This window comes from Bos javanicus, chromosome 21 (assembly GCF_032452875.1).
Source record: "Bos javanicus breed banteng chromosome 21, ARS-OSU_banteng_1.0, whole genome shotgun sequence".
NCBI classification, from domain to species: domain Eukaryota; kingdom Metazoa; phylum Chordata; class Mammalia; order Artiodactyla; family Bovidae; genus Bos; species Bos javanicus.
In genome coordinates this window covers 35,546,054-35,559,329 of record NC_083888.1, presented here as the reverse complement: position 1 = coordinate 35,559,329, position 13,276 = coordinate 35,546,054, and the positions used below count along the sequence as shown (strand labels likewise).

Below are 13,276 nucleotides of genomic sequence, written 5' to 3'. Positions count from 1 at the left end.
GACCATCTGTTATTATGCACCTAGTAGGCAATCATGGGCTTCCCAGAAGAAACAGTGAGTTACTAACTTGGTTCAAACCTCAATAGGAGAAGATATTAATAGAACCAGTAAATGTCCAGATAAAACTTTCCTCATTCAGATGGTGCTCTTCTCCGAACCTCTCATAGAGGGGTTGCAGGGAAATCCTTAGAATCCTCTACAGCCCAGGGGAACAGGGTTTACATGAACTACTTTTGTTTCAAAGGACACAAGAGGTCTCAACTTAGGTGGCAGTTTGTAATATTTGTGGATTCAAAATTAGATGGTATAAAAGGAGCCATAATAATTGGAAAAGAAGGCGGGGGTTAAAAAAGGTGAAGAACACAGGCAGGAACCAAGTAGTCCAGGCAGTTTATAGGCAATGGTTCTAACTTCAGATCCTTCTATTATGGCTTCTCTAAATATCTTCAAATTAACAGTAAGAGGGAAAGAAAAGGATTAGCTTTAGCTACAAAGTAGTTAGACTATAGGAAATGTTGAAAGCAAAAAAATAAAAGGCTAAAGTTAAGTATCTCCAAAGAGCTTTTCCTATCTCCATAGCACACACAATTTTCTGGGAACTTTCCCCATTGATGTATAGAGATTATTGTTAGATGAGCTCACCAGTCTAGCCTGTCATCTGGTTTCTTGGCTTTAATTTTCAGTTCAGTGTTAGTGGTGTCTCTGTGAGGCTGGTGCAAGACATCTACTTGGACCTTAGCTAGGTCAAAATGGAAGAATCTGAATGGGCACAGTTGAATAACAAATCCAGGTCCAGTGGAAGGAGAAATGTTGGGGGCCAGGGCCAGGAAGCCACTCCTAGAAGAGCCAAGAAGACACACCAGAATCCCAGCAATCAAATACATGAGACACCCTCCCCTTGGCAATTTGGGGTAAAAGCTAACTAGAACGAAAGCTGGTCAGGGGCAGGCACTCAGGTCATACAAGGGCAGTTTAGAGTATTCTCTTTAATTTATAGGGACTAGCATTCTTTGTTCGGAGAAGGCAATGGCACCCCACTCCAGTACTCTTGCCTGGAAAATCCCATGGACAGAGGAGCCTGGTGGGCCGCAGTCCATGGGGTCGCTAAGAGTCTGACACGACTGAGTGACTTCACTTTCACTTTTCACTTTCATGCATTGGAGAAGGAAATGGCAACCTACTCCAGTGTTCTTGCCTGGAGAATTCCAGGGACGGGGAGGCTGGTGGGCTGCCATTTATGGGGTTGCACAGAGTTGGACACGACTGAAGCAACTTAGCAGCAGCAGCAGCAGCAGCATTCTTTGTTAAGGTCTAAGAATGGCCTCTTCAAACTCTGCTTAAAGGGGCAACTTGCCCTTTCACTGTATCTTTTAAAATACAAAAGTCATATTGGGTAGTTGGATCTTCTCTCAATCAGTCCCATTCTCCAAAGCAAAATAGAGCAATTAAAAGAACACTGGAGGTGTGTGAAAATATTAATGCTTTCCAGAGTTTGAGTGATTATTTGTGCTTAGCTTATCTGTGCTTTTGCATAGTCCCGGTCATTAAGAGGTGTTGTTTTAATAGCTGAGAAGAGGGCTCTCTTCATTGAAACATGGCAAAGAAGGAGGAGAGAGAAGTTATAATGACAGTGGCTAGAAGGATTCTGGACAACTCTCTGTTAAAATTATGCAAAAGAATACACATACAATGCATACATATAAACACATACACACACAGTGAAATACAAATGATTCTACTGGAGCCCATTAGCAATTTATTTTATTCCTTTAAATCAGTGCCTTGCAATCCAATAACACACTATGAAACTGGGTAAGGGGGCTGTTTTTGTCACTCAGTGTGTCATGGTATAATTTTACCTATCATTATTTCAGCTGAAGGTGGCATTTAGGAGTTCATTAGCAATTAATAGAGCCCGCCATTGCTCAGAGATGATCTCAGATATTTAAGGAAAGCATTTAGTTTAGATTGACAGTTTTTCGACTCTTAGGATGTCTCTAAAACAAACAAACTAAAAAGTTATGGTGAATTCTATTAAGAAAAGTGTATTTCATGTAAATTTGCCATAAGATGAAAGCCTTCATGACAATGAAACATAGCTTTCTCTCTCTCTCTCTCCCAGCAAGCTTCATTTCCCTATCAAAAGAGAGCAGTGCTTGCAAGGTCTGAGTAGAAGACTCCTACCATTTTTCAGCACCGTCACTCTCTTTTTATGTTTTGTTCATAATGGCAACTGTCTGGCTTGATACATTGGTTCTGATGCTTTCACCTGCTTGTTGTCATTCAGGTGCTAAACGAGGAGGATGAATATGTATAATTCTTTCAAGAGTGCATGAGAATGACCCATCTTGGCATATTTTATGACATATCCCACCAGACCCTGATTATTTTGTGAAGTTGGCATTCCAGTTAAACTGGTTGGCTTTAATAGCTTTTGCCAACTTCCTCTGAGCATATGATTAATCAGTACAATAAAATGAGACACTCTAAAATGCAGGATTGATGCATGGGTAAGGATTTTAAAACTTTCATTCCTTTATCAGTCATTTGAGACAGTTTTAGTGGCTCGTTACCGGAAAGTATTTTAGGAAATCTCCCCCTATTTGATCACTGTTGCCAGTATTGTATAGCCTCTCTGGGGAGAAACGAATCTTTTGATTTTGATTAAGTCTCTTTCTTCCAGAATGAGGATGAAGTGTTTTCTTCTTTGGAGCCGTGTCAGGTACCTTTGATAGGTAATAGAAACCAATAGCAGCTGGAGAAACTTAGGCCAAATTACTTTAAATGGCCTCCTGAGAAGGAAGTGTGGGCTTAAAATTGGAGAAGCCTCCTCTATATATGCCTATTGCAGGGTACGAGGAAAAACAAACTTAAAGTTGGAAACTTGCAATCGCTTTCATTAATTCATTTATTTCATAAATTCTTAGTGAGCTCTGAATGTCAGGGACTAGGATAGAAATGATAACAAGTCAATAGTGAGTCCCTGTCCTTAAAATACTCATAGTTCAGTTGTAGAGGAAGATGAATATATGGAACCTTTCTGAGTTTAATGGGTGGAAGGAAAGTGTTCATAGAAATCAACTGGTAATCATTCAAACCTTAGAAGTGCACTTTCACTAAATGCTTTAGCAAAGATCATGGCTTCATATCGATGACTTCAAGAATCAACAAATGCAGACCAGATCAGTTAATACAGAAAGGAAAAAAAAAAAAGCATATATTATAGAAAAGAAGAGTCAGGTTGGACTCTTATTCTCTTAGTCACATCATTTAAAATTTATGGTCATTTCCTTACTGTGAAGGTTTAGAGTTTCATTTAAGGATACACTATATATCTTACAAATTTAGTTTTTTTAAGTATGTCTATTGGAGTCTATACACTTTTATTTAAGATTGTTAAGCCATCTTCATAAAATTATTTTTGTCATCTTCACACAATGCCAAGTTAAAGAATCTTTTGGCTATTGTACATACGATACTGGAACCTGGTGAACAACTTTAACTAGTAAGATCAAAATTGTGGTTCCCAGTGGCACCATTTGCAGAATCCCATCTCACTTGGCCAAATATTGCTAAGGCAGGGACAGAACCACTGTGGTTTTCCACTCTTAACAAGGTCTCTTCGTGGGAGATAAATGAAAGAGGATTCACAGGAGTGGAGGGAAAGCTAGGAGAAGATTCAAAATTTTCTAAAGTTTTAGGACCATTTATCGTGTTTTGCTGCTTCTCAGCAGAAGTAGCAATACTGATTCACCACAATGTGTGTTGTATGTCTCTTCCAAGATCTCTTTGTGTTCATCTTCATTCCTCCTACTGGCAACAGGAAGGAATTGATGAAATTTGTAGCTCCCTTTATATTCCATCTGTCCACAGAATCACCCCCAATAAGCCTACTATCTTAGTAAAATCATGTTTGTAGGAAAGTTTCCATTCGTTTCCACTATCTGTCCCTCTCCCTAACTGAATTTGGTCCCTAAATGCCCCATGGATATCCCTGCTTATTACTTTTTTTTTTTTTAATCTCCAACCAAAACAATAAATGAGGACTGGATAGGCTAGAACATGGGAGCTGGACAGTTACCTGCAAGTCATAATCCCTCTGTGCTACCTCCCTAACCTCAATGGGTTTCATAGGATAATAACAACACGGAGAGCAGCCTGTGAAGGAAAAACAAGTTTCAAAAGACAAAGTTTACAAACAATAATAGTAATTAGTGTTTAACACTTACTTGATGCCAGCTGCTGTTCTGTTTGCTTTAGAATATTATAGCACTGAGCCTTAGCTTATTTAATTCACACATGCATTCCCAGTATGTAAAAGAGCTAAGATTTAGGCCTGGGTAGTCTGACCCTTGGAGAAGGCAATGGCAACCCACTCCAGTACTCTTGCCTGGAAAATCCCATGGACAGAGGAGCCTGGTGGGCTGCTGTCTCTGGGGTCGCACAGAGTCAGACACGACTGAAGCTAAGACTTAGCAGCAGCAGCAGCAGCAGTCTGACCCTAAAGCCATGTCCTTATACCTGGAGAGCAAGTTCTTTTTCATCCTACTGTCTACTTTCTCAAGCAACTCAAGGGGGGTGCAGAGTGGCAGCTTTAGCTTTAGATGAGGGGGTGCTTTTGAACCTCTTTCAGGGCTTTGAATCTGAATTAATTGATCATTTGATATTTATGAAGGAGTCAGTGCTGGTGAAAACAGGTTGTGTCTAGGAGATAAAAAGGGCTCTATTTTCTTAGTGCTGTGTTGACTAGATTACAGAGTTAACTATCTAATTGCCAATTTTAGAAAAACCAAAAACTCTGTGACAGTTATGAAGTAGGTTGAAAATATGGAATAAGTGTGTATCCATCTCACCTTCCCTTCCAGATGCCACTGGATTTAGATGAGGAGCTCCTTGGAGACAGAGACTCACTCCCTGCTCGTCCAGGACCAGTTTATCAACACAAAATTAATTGTCTCTACACCTGTTCATTTCATGGGGAGACTGAAAATAAGAAGATAATCTCTGTAGACTTCCAAAGGTAAGATGCTGCTGAATGCTTGATTTTTTTTTTCACAGAAAGTAATAAATGGAAGTGCCTAAAATTAATACACAGTTTTCAAAACAGAACCTTGGAGACACCTTTGATAAGCAGACGCTGACTTAACTGAAAACAAATACATGGGGCTTCCAAAGCTGAGAAACAAAAGCCTGGGTTTCTCTGCCCAGTTAAACAGTTACATTTCAAAAGAGGCAACCACAAATGGTAAAAAAAAAATTTTTCCTTTAAATCTATAGGGAAAAGACGTCTGATACTATCCTCAGCTTTTTGGTCTTTTGAGTTCATTTTCCAAATCTATACAATAAGACAGTGAGAATACAGTAGAAAAATGTGTCCAGGAAGGAAATAAGTGCATTGGGGAATTGAATGAAAATGATAAAAATCACTCACATTTCTTTATTGTAATAATTAAATATGAAGTGGAGGGGAGAGTGGCAGATGAATTCTAATAGTAATTGAATTAGCACTTAGGAGTTATCTTATCTGCATTGCCACAATTCAAAATTTCCACAGTTGTTTTCTCTCAGTCCGTATTATACTAATTACGCCTCTCATCCATCCTGGTGTTGACCGAAGTAGTTAGTATGCATGGAGAGGCACCCAGCTCTCCTAAAGGGGTCTGGTCAGTACTGACTCCACATCCTCCTTGAAAATGCCATCTGCTTCTTGCCTACACAGCCATGGGGGACCCTTCCCTCCCGCTTTTGGAAAAAAGAACATATGTTTCTATTTGATATGATAGATGGTCAGGGAGAAGGGGCAGGCCCGGAAGTGCATCAGCATCCCCTTCCGGGACGTGCTCGGCTACCGCCGTCTAGCAAGTTTGTCTTGGTTTCTGTGTTTGAGAAAATCCTGAACTTCGGTTCTTGTCAACTCCATCTCCAAAAGTATCTGATTCTCTGAAAGTAAGTTCTCTCTTTTTTGTGTATCTTCGGGGATCCCAACTAGTGCATGTTGTTCATGCAAGATACACTTGCTGATAACTTATTTGAACGTGGATGTTTGTTATACAATTATTCCTCCTTTAATATTGTTTTAGTATGCAATATATTCATTTCATGGAGAGGAGAACATTATTAACCCATGTTTTCCAGTCAGTTTTAATTATTCTGCCTCTGATAATCATACTTTGTTTTGGTTGGGAAATATAATGAAAGGTGATTCTGACTATATAGAAGTTCTTTCCAATTTGACTATATGGAGAAGTATTTGTTTTGTTTTAGCAGTATCTAGTTGGAAGGCTGAATTTGAGGAGTGGGAATTTTGCTTGGTAGAATCTTTCTCTCTTACTGTTCTACTGTAATAGTTACAGCAAAAAAAAAAAAAAAAGAGGGGGTATTAACTACATTTAACCTAAGGCTTCCTCTTAGTATCTTCTGCTTTTGTTAGGTCCATACCATTTCTGTCCTTTATTGTGCCCATCATTGCATGGAATGTTCTCTTGATATCTCTTAATTTCTTGAAGAGATCTCTAGTCTTTCCCATTCTATTGTTTTCCTCTATTTCTTTGCATTGATTACTTAGGAAGGCTTTCTTATCTCTCCTTGCTATTCTTTGGAACTCTGCATTCAAATGGGTATATCTTTCCTTTTCTCCTTTGCCTTTAGGTTCTTTTCTCAGCTATTTGTAAGGCTGCCTCAGACGACCATTTTGCCTTTTTGCATTTGTTTTTTCTTGGGTATGGTCCTGATCACTGCCTCCTTTACAATGTTAGGAACCTCCATCCATAGTCTTCAGGCACTCTGTCTTTGCCAGTGGACCACGTTTTGTCAGAACACTCCACCATTACCCACTGTCTGGGTGGCCCTACACAGCATGGCTCATAGTTTCATTGGATTAGACAAGGCTGTGGTCTAATCAGTTTGATTCAGTTCACTTCAGTACAGTCACTAAGTCGTGTCCGACTCTTTGCGACCCCATGAACCACAGCACGCCAGGCCTCCCTGTCCATCACCGACTCCCGGAGTTTACCCAAACCCATGTCCATTGCAGAGAAGGCAATGGCAACCCACTTCAGTACTCTTGCCTGGAAAATCCCATGGATGGAGGAACCTGGTAGGCTGCAGTCCATGGGGTCGCTAAGTTGGGCACAACTGAGCGACTTCACTTTCATTTTTCACTTTCATGCTTTGGAGAAGGAAATGGCAACCCACTCCAGTGTTCTTGCCTGGAGAATCCAGGGACGGGGAGCCTGGTGGGCTGCTGTCTATGGGGTCGCACAGAGTTGGACATGACTGAAGCGACTTAGCAGCAGCAGCAGCAGCATGTCAATTGAGTCGGTGATGCCATCCAGCCACCTCACCCTCTGTCGTTCCCTTCTCCTCCTGCCGTCAATCTTTCCCAGCATCAGGGTCTTTTCCAGTTCTTAACTGTTGCTTCCTGACCTGCATACAGGTTTCTCAAGAGGCAGGTAAAGTGGTCTGGTATTCCCATCTCTTTCAGAATTTTCCACAGTTTATTGTGATCCACACAGTCAAAGGCTTTGGCATAGTCAATAAAACAGAAATCGATGTTTTTCTGGAACTCTCTTGCTTTTTCCATGATCCAGCAGATGTTGACAATTTGATCTCTGTTCCTCTGCCTTTTCTAAAACCAGCTTGAATATCTGGAAGTTCCTGGTTCATGTATTGCTGAAGCCTGGCTTGGAGAATTTTGAGCATTACTTTACTAGCACGTGAGATGAGTGCAATTGCGCAGTAGTTGGAACATTCTTTGGCATTCATTGCCTTTCTTAGAAATTGGAATGAAAACTGACCTTTTCCAGTCTTGTGGCCACTGCTGAGTTTTCCAAATTTGCTGACGTATTGAGTGCAGCACTTTCACAGCATCATCTTCCGGGATTTGAAATAGCTTAACTGGAATTCCATCACCTCCACTAGCTTTGTTCGTAGTGATGCTTCCTAAGGCCAACTTGACTTCGGACTCCAGGATGTCTGGCTCTAGGTGAGTGTGAGTGATCACATCATTGTGATTATCTGGGTTGTGAAGATCTTTTCTGTACAGTTCTTCTTTGTATTCTTGCCACATCTTCTTTATATCTTCTGCTTCTGTTAGGTCCCTACTGTTTCTGTCCTTTATTGAGCTCATCTTTGCATGAAATGTTGCCTTGGTATCTCATTTTCTTGAAGAGATCTCTAATCTTTCCCATTCTATTGTTTTCCTCTCTTTCTTTGCATTGACCACTGAGGAAGGCTTTCTCATCTCTCCTTGCTATTCTTTGGAACTCTGCATTCAAATGGGTATATCTTTCCTTTTCTCCTTTGCTTTTCACTTCTCTTCTTTTCACAGCTATTTGTAAGGCCTCCTCAGACACCCATTTTGCTTTTTTGCATTTCTTTTTCTTGGGGATCATCTTGATTCCTGTCTCAGGTACAATGTCATGAACCTCTGTCCATAGTTCATCAGGCACTCTGTCTATCAGATCTAGTCCCTTAAATCTATTTCTCACTTCCACTGTATAGTCATAAGGATTTAATTTAGGTCAGTTTGATTAGTTTTCTGTGATGGTGGTTTTCTTTCTCTCTGTCCTCTGATAAGGGATAAGGATAAGAGGCTTAAGGAGGCTTCCTGATGGCAGAGACTGACTGAGCAGGGAAACTGGGTCTTGTTCTGATGGGTGGGGCCATGCTCCCTAAATCTTTAATCCAAGTGTACTGGAGTGGGTTGCTATTTTCTACTCCAGGGGTTCTTCCAGACCCAGGGATTGAACCCTCATTTTCTGCAGTGGTAGGTGGATTCTTTACCACTGCTCCACTTGGGAAGCCCCATCTGTATCACTGCAACTAGTTTACTCCAAAAGTCATTCTCTGCCATTGTAATTTGACTCATAAATTGTTCTGTCTTGTCTATTACCCTTAGTTTCTGGCCAGACTGAGATTCAATCAAGAATAGATTTTCAGTCTCCATTGAGACCCCAAACTTGATTTTCACATTCTGATCTACCAAAATGTAGACCAGACTGAGAGACGATGCCTACACCCTGCCATTCAATAAGATGGATATTGGAGATAACAAGACTTTTTAGAATGAGAAGCACTAATTTCAAAGTATACTTACTTTTTAATCTTTAAAATATTTCTTGGTATTTTAAAATGGTTCCAAAATAAGATATAAGATGTCAGTTTTGGCAATCTTTGATAGAAGGGCTAACCTGCCATAAAGTAAAAATATGATCCTGAATTACTTGATTAGATCATCTGTATTTATCAAATTCATTACTTACTAAATCTACCTTCTTGCCTAGACTTGATGGACAAGGCAGTAAGTGTACAAGCTTCAGAAAGAACAAAACTGTAAATGTTGTAACAGAATGAAAGATTTAACACCAAACAGTGTGATTAACTAATGGAGCTGCATTGCAAATGGCAATGCAACAGGAAAATCTTTGCAATATTGTGAGAAAAAAAATATTAAGATGGGTAAAATGTATTAAATTCTACAAATGAGAAGGAAAAAAGTTGCAAGGAAGAAAACTTAAATTCTAGTGCAGGAAAATCAGCTTAGTGAAAATTGAAAATGCATGTAATAAAACTAATTCAAGCAGGATATTAATCTTGTGTAAAAAGGATAAAAGCATGTTAAAGCCTGATTGTAAAATATTAATGTGCTAAACCATCATAAAACTTCACATATGCCCTTTAGCAATAGTATTGTTCATGATGATAAAAACTTATTTGCAAATTCTTCTTTTATGAAGTCTGGAAACAGAAAATCTGAAAAACGACTAATGTAGACATCTATGGTGTGTAAAAGACAGGAAATGGTGAAGGTTAATGAGGTTCAGGGTAACTGGTCTCTTGACATTTAGTTATGTGACCATATCAAGGACCCTCTGCAGTCTGTGAGTGTGATGATTCCATGTAATAGAGTTTGCACCCTAATAAACTTGGGGTATTCTTAACTCTATCCCTGGTATACTGATGGTCCAGAATGCTCTTGGAATTACTTTTACCTTGGTTCACTATAAACTATAAGGCATCTACATCCCTAGACTTTATCTTTCCACTGAAGCTCTATTTATGGAAAGCAAAGAGAATATGTATCCATCCTTATTTTGCTTTTGTGTTATTTTATTACTGGTTTTAAATTGCAGGGCTAGATTTGCTGAAATTCTGTGATAGCTCAGGGCATTGTTTTTGTGTAATAGAGATAGCATTGTATAGCAGGAAGAACTGAACTAGATGGTGAAATTGGCTTGACCTGTATGTTTATACCACTTACAATAGGATATTGATTAGTTTATCAAACTTCTCTGGGTCATGCATGCTTCATAAGAAAAATGCATAAACACACAAATAGGAATAATAAGTAATAATTGAAGTCACTCAGTTGTGTCTGACTCTTTGTGACCCCATGGACTGTAGCTTGCCAGGCGCCTCTGTCCATGGGATTTTCCAGGCAAGAGTACTGGAAGGGGTTGCCATTTCCTTCTCCAGGGGATCTTCCGGACCCAGGGATTGAACCCAGGTTTCCTGCATTACAACGAGACTCTTTGCCATCTGAGCTACCAGGGAAGCTGCCTGTAAAATTTCTGTCATGCTTCATGTGCTCAAATGTAATAAAATGTATTAAAATGTTTTCTATTACTAGGGTTTTCTCTGCTTAGAAAGTTCTACTGTCTGAGCTCCCACACATTTCAAGATTCATTCATCCATTTTTATGTAACTGGAATATTTCCCTTCTTCCCCTATATTTAAGCAAATTCTGTTTATGTCTTGAGGTCCAGACTACATCCTACTTCCTCTATGAAGCATTTTCTAACTGCTCTATTACACAGTGATCAATCTCTGGACTATGTTCCTTCTCTGAACTTATGTTATAATTAATGCCTTTCCTTTTCTGGTTGAACCATGTTTTGTTTCCCCCTTGATAGTAGGAACAATGACTTGTACTTCTCTTGTATCTCACCTTCCTCACAACCCCCTAAAATATTTAGCATGTTACTACAGTCTATACTCTCTTATATATTAATAATTAAGAGATAATCCTTAATAAATCATGGTTAGCATGAATAAGCTTAAGACAGGCTCCTGTGGTCATGTCACACTGAATACTATTTGGATTAAACCATCAATAAATAGAAGCATTTGTAATATATTATTTCTAGATTAGGTGAAGAAGCACCTTGGACGTGATAGATCAATAGATAGAAAAAACTCCAGACAATTAAATGAAGTTTACTTTTATCATTTTTAAGACTTTTCAAACACTGTTGACTTTGGGAAAACATAAGCATATATTGGCAGTGATTTAGTTCTCCATTTGACATCATAGATCCATATTTTATTTCTTCTTATTTAGGATGTATGTTTTCAGATACCATGAAATTTAAATAATCTGATTATGTTTTGCAGACCTCTTTTTTTTTTTTTTTTAAGGAGTGTTTATTAGCAGAAGGCATTAGGAGCTGCATTAGTGTTCTCCAGAGAAACAAAACCAATAGGATAGATCAGATAAATAATAGATAGGGGATGACAGATAGGCAGATAATTGGTGATAAGAGGAGATTTATTAGAGAATTGACTTACTCAGTTATGGAAGCATAGATGTCCCAAGATCTGCTGTCTGTAAGCTGGAGACCCTGAAAAATTGCTAGTGTAATTCAACCTGTGCCTCAAGGTCCGAGAACCAAAGCAGTCAGTGTCCAAGGGCAGGAGATGTCTCAGCTCAGAAGGAGCACATTTACCCTTCTCACGTTTTGGTTCTATTCAAGCCCTTAGTGGATTAGATGATGCCTGCCCACATTGGTGAAGTCCATCTGCTTTATTCAGTCTCTACTACTCAATTTAAATGTTAATCTTTTCTGAGGACACACTGGAAATAATATTTTACCAGCTATCTGGGTGTTCCTTAGCCCAGCGAAATTGATCCTTAAAATTAACCATCACAGTAGCCATGTTGATCACAGGAAGAGACCTTGTAAGTCTGTGACACCAGTTAAAAACGTCAGATTTTTGTAGAATGAAGTGTATTTAGCACTTAATTGTATGTTGTTTGTATTGGCCGCTAATGTCTTACATGTCTGATCTTCCCAGCCCAGTTGTAAGCATGTCTAGGTGTTTCTTTCACTGTTTCTAACAATGTTTGATGTTTACTGTTGACATATAGTGGAAAATATCAGTTTAGTAATTAGGAGACTGAGTCCTAACCCAACTCTATCTCTTACTAAATCCAGTGAGGCAAGACAAACTACAAATAACACTGGACTTCAGTTTTGTTTTCTATTAAGTGACAATAATTATACTTGCCTTGATTAATTCATAGGCTCATTCTAAGGCTTGAGTGAGATATCAGATCTCAACAGTCCTGTTGAGTTTTTAAGTCCTATACAGAAATTAAGTGCTATTATTCTGATAGCTGATGTCCAAAAGTAGTTTTTATTTTGTGTGGTATTATTATAATGAGATTGGTAGCTAAATATTTGGTTTTCTGAAATAATTTTTTGTTCATGATATGAAAAATAAGCAGTTTCTATATCAGTACCATTTTTTAGATTCCATATACATGCATTAATATATGATATTTGTTTTTTTCTTGCTTACTTACTGCATTCTGTATTACAGGCTCTAAATTCATCCACATCAATACAAATGACTCAATTTCATTCCTTTTTAATGGCCAAGTAGTATTCCACTGTATATATATATATACCACATCTTATTTATCCATTCACTTAGTAGTAGAAATCTAGGTTGCTTCCATGTAGACATCTAGGTTGCTTTCATGTCCTGGCTATTGTGAATAGAGCTTCAGTGAACACTGGGGTACCTGTATCTTTTCGAGTTATGGTTTTCCCACTGTATATGCTCAGTTGTGGGAATGCTGGGTCATATGACAGTTCTGTGTTTTAGTTTTTTAAGGGATCTTCATACTGTTCTCCACAGTGGCTCTATCAGCTTACATTCCCAGGGTAGGAAGGTTGCCTTTTCTCCACACCCTCTCCAGCATTTATTGTTTGTAGATCTTTTTGATGATGGCCATTCTGATTGGTGTGAGCAGAGCCAGACTAGAGATGCAGATATGGAGAACAGATTTGTGCACACAGGAGGGGAAGACCAAAGGATGGGATGAATTGTGAGTGTAGCACTGACAATATACACTACCATGTGTAATACAGATAGCTACTGGGAAGCAGCTAAATAGCACAGGGAACTCAGCTCAGTGCTCTGTTATGATCTAGGTGGGTGGGATGGGGGCTTAGGAGGAAGGTCCCAGAGGGAGAGGATATATGCATAC

General features: G+C 39.0%; 1 long non-coding RNA gene across 2 annotated transcripts in view; it reads left to right on the top strand.

The window, feature by feature from the left end:
- LOC133234405 (uncharacterized) overlaps positions 1 to 13,276 on the top strand; it is a 392,262-nt gene that overhangs the window by 285,348 nt on the left and 93,638 nt on the right. For both annotated transcript variants that reach the window (XR_009732129.1, XR_009732128.1), the window contains one exon: positions 4,866 to 5,020. This is a non-coding gene — a long non-coding RNA (uncharacterized LOC133234405). The remainder of the gene's footprint in view (positions 1 to 4,865; positions 5,021 to 13,276) is intronic.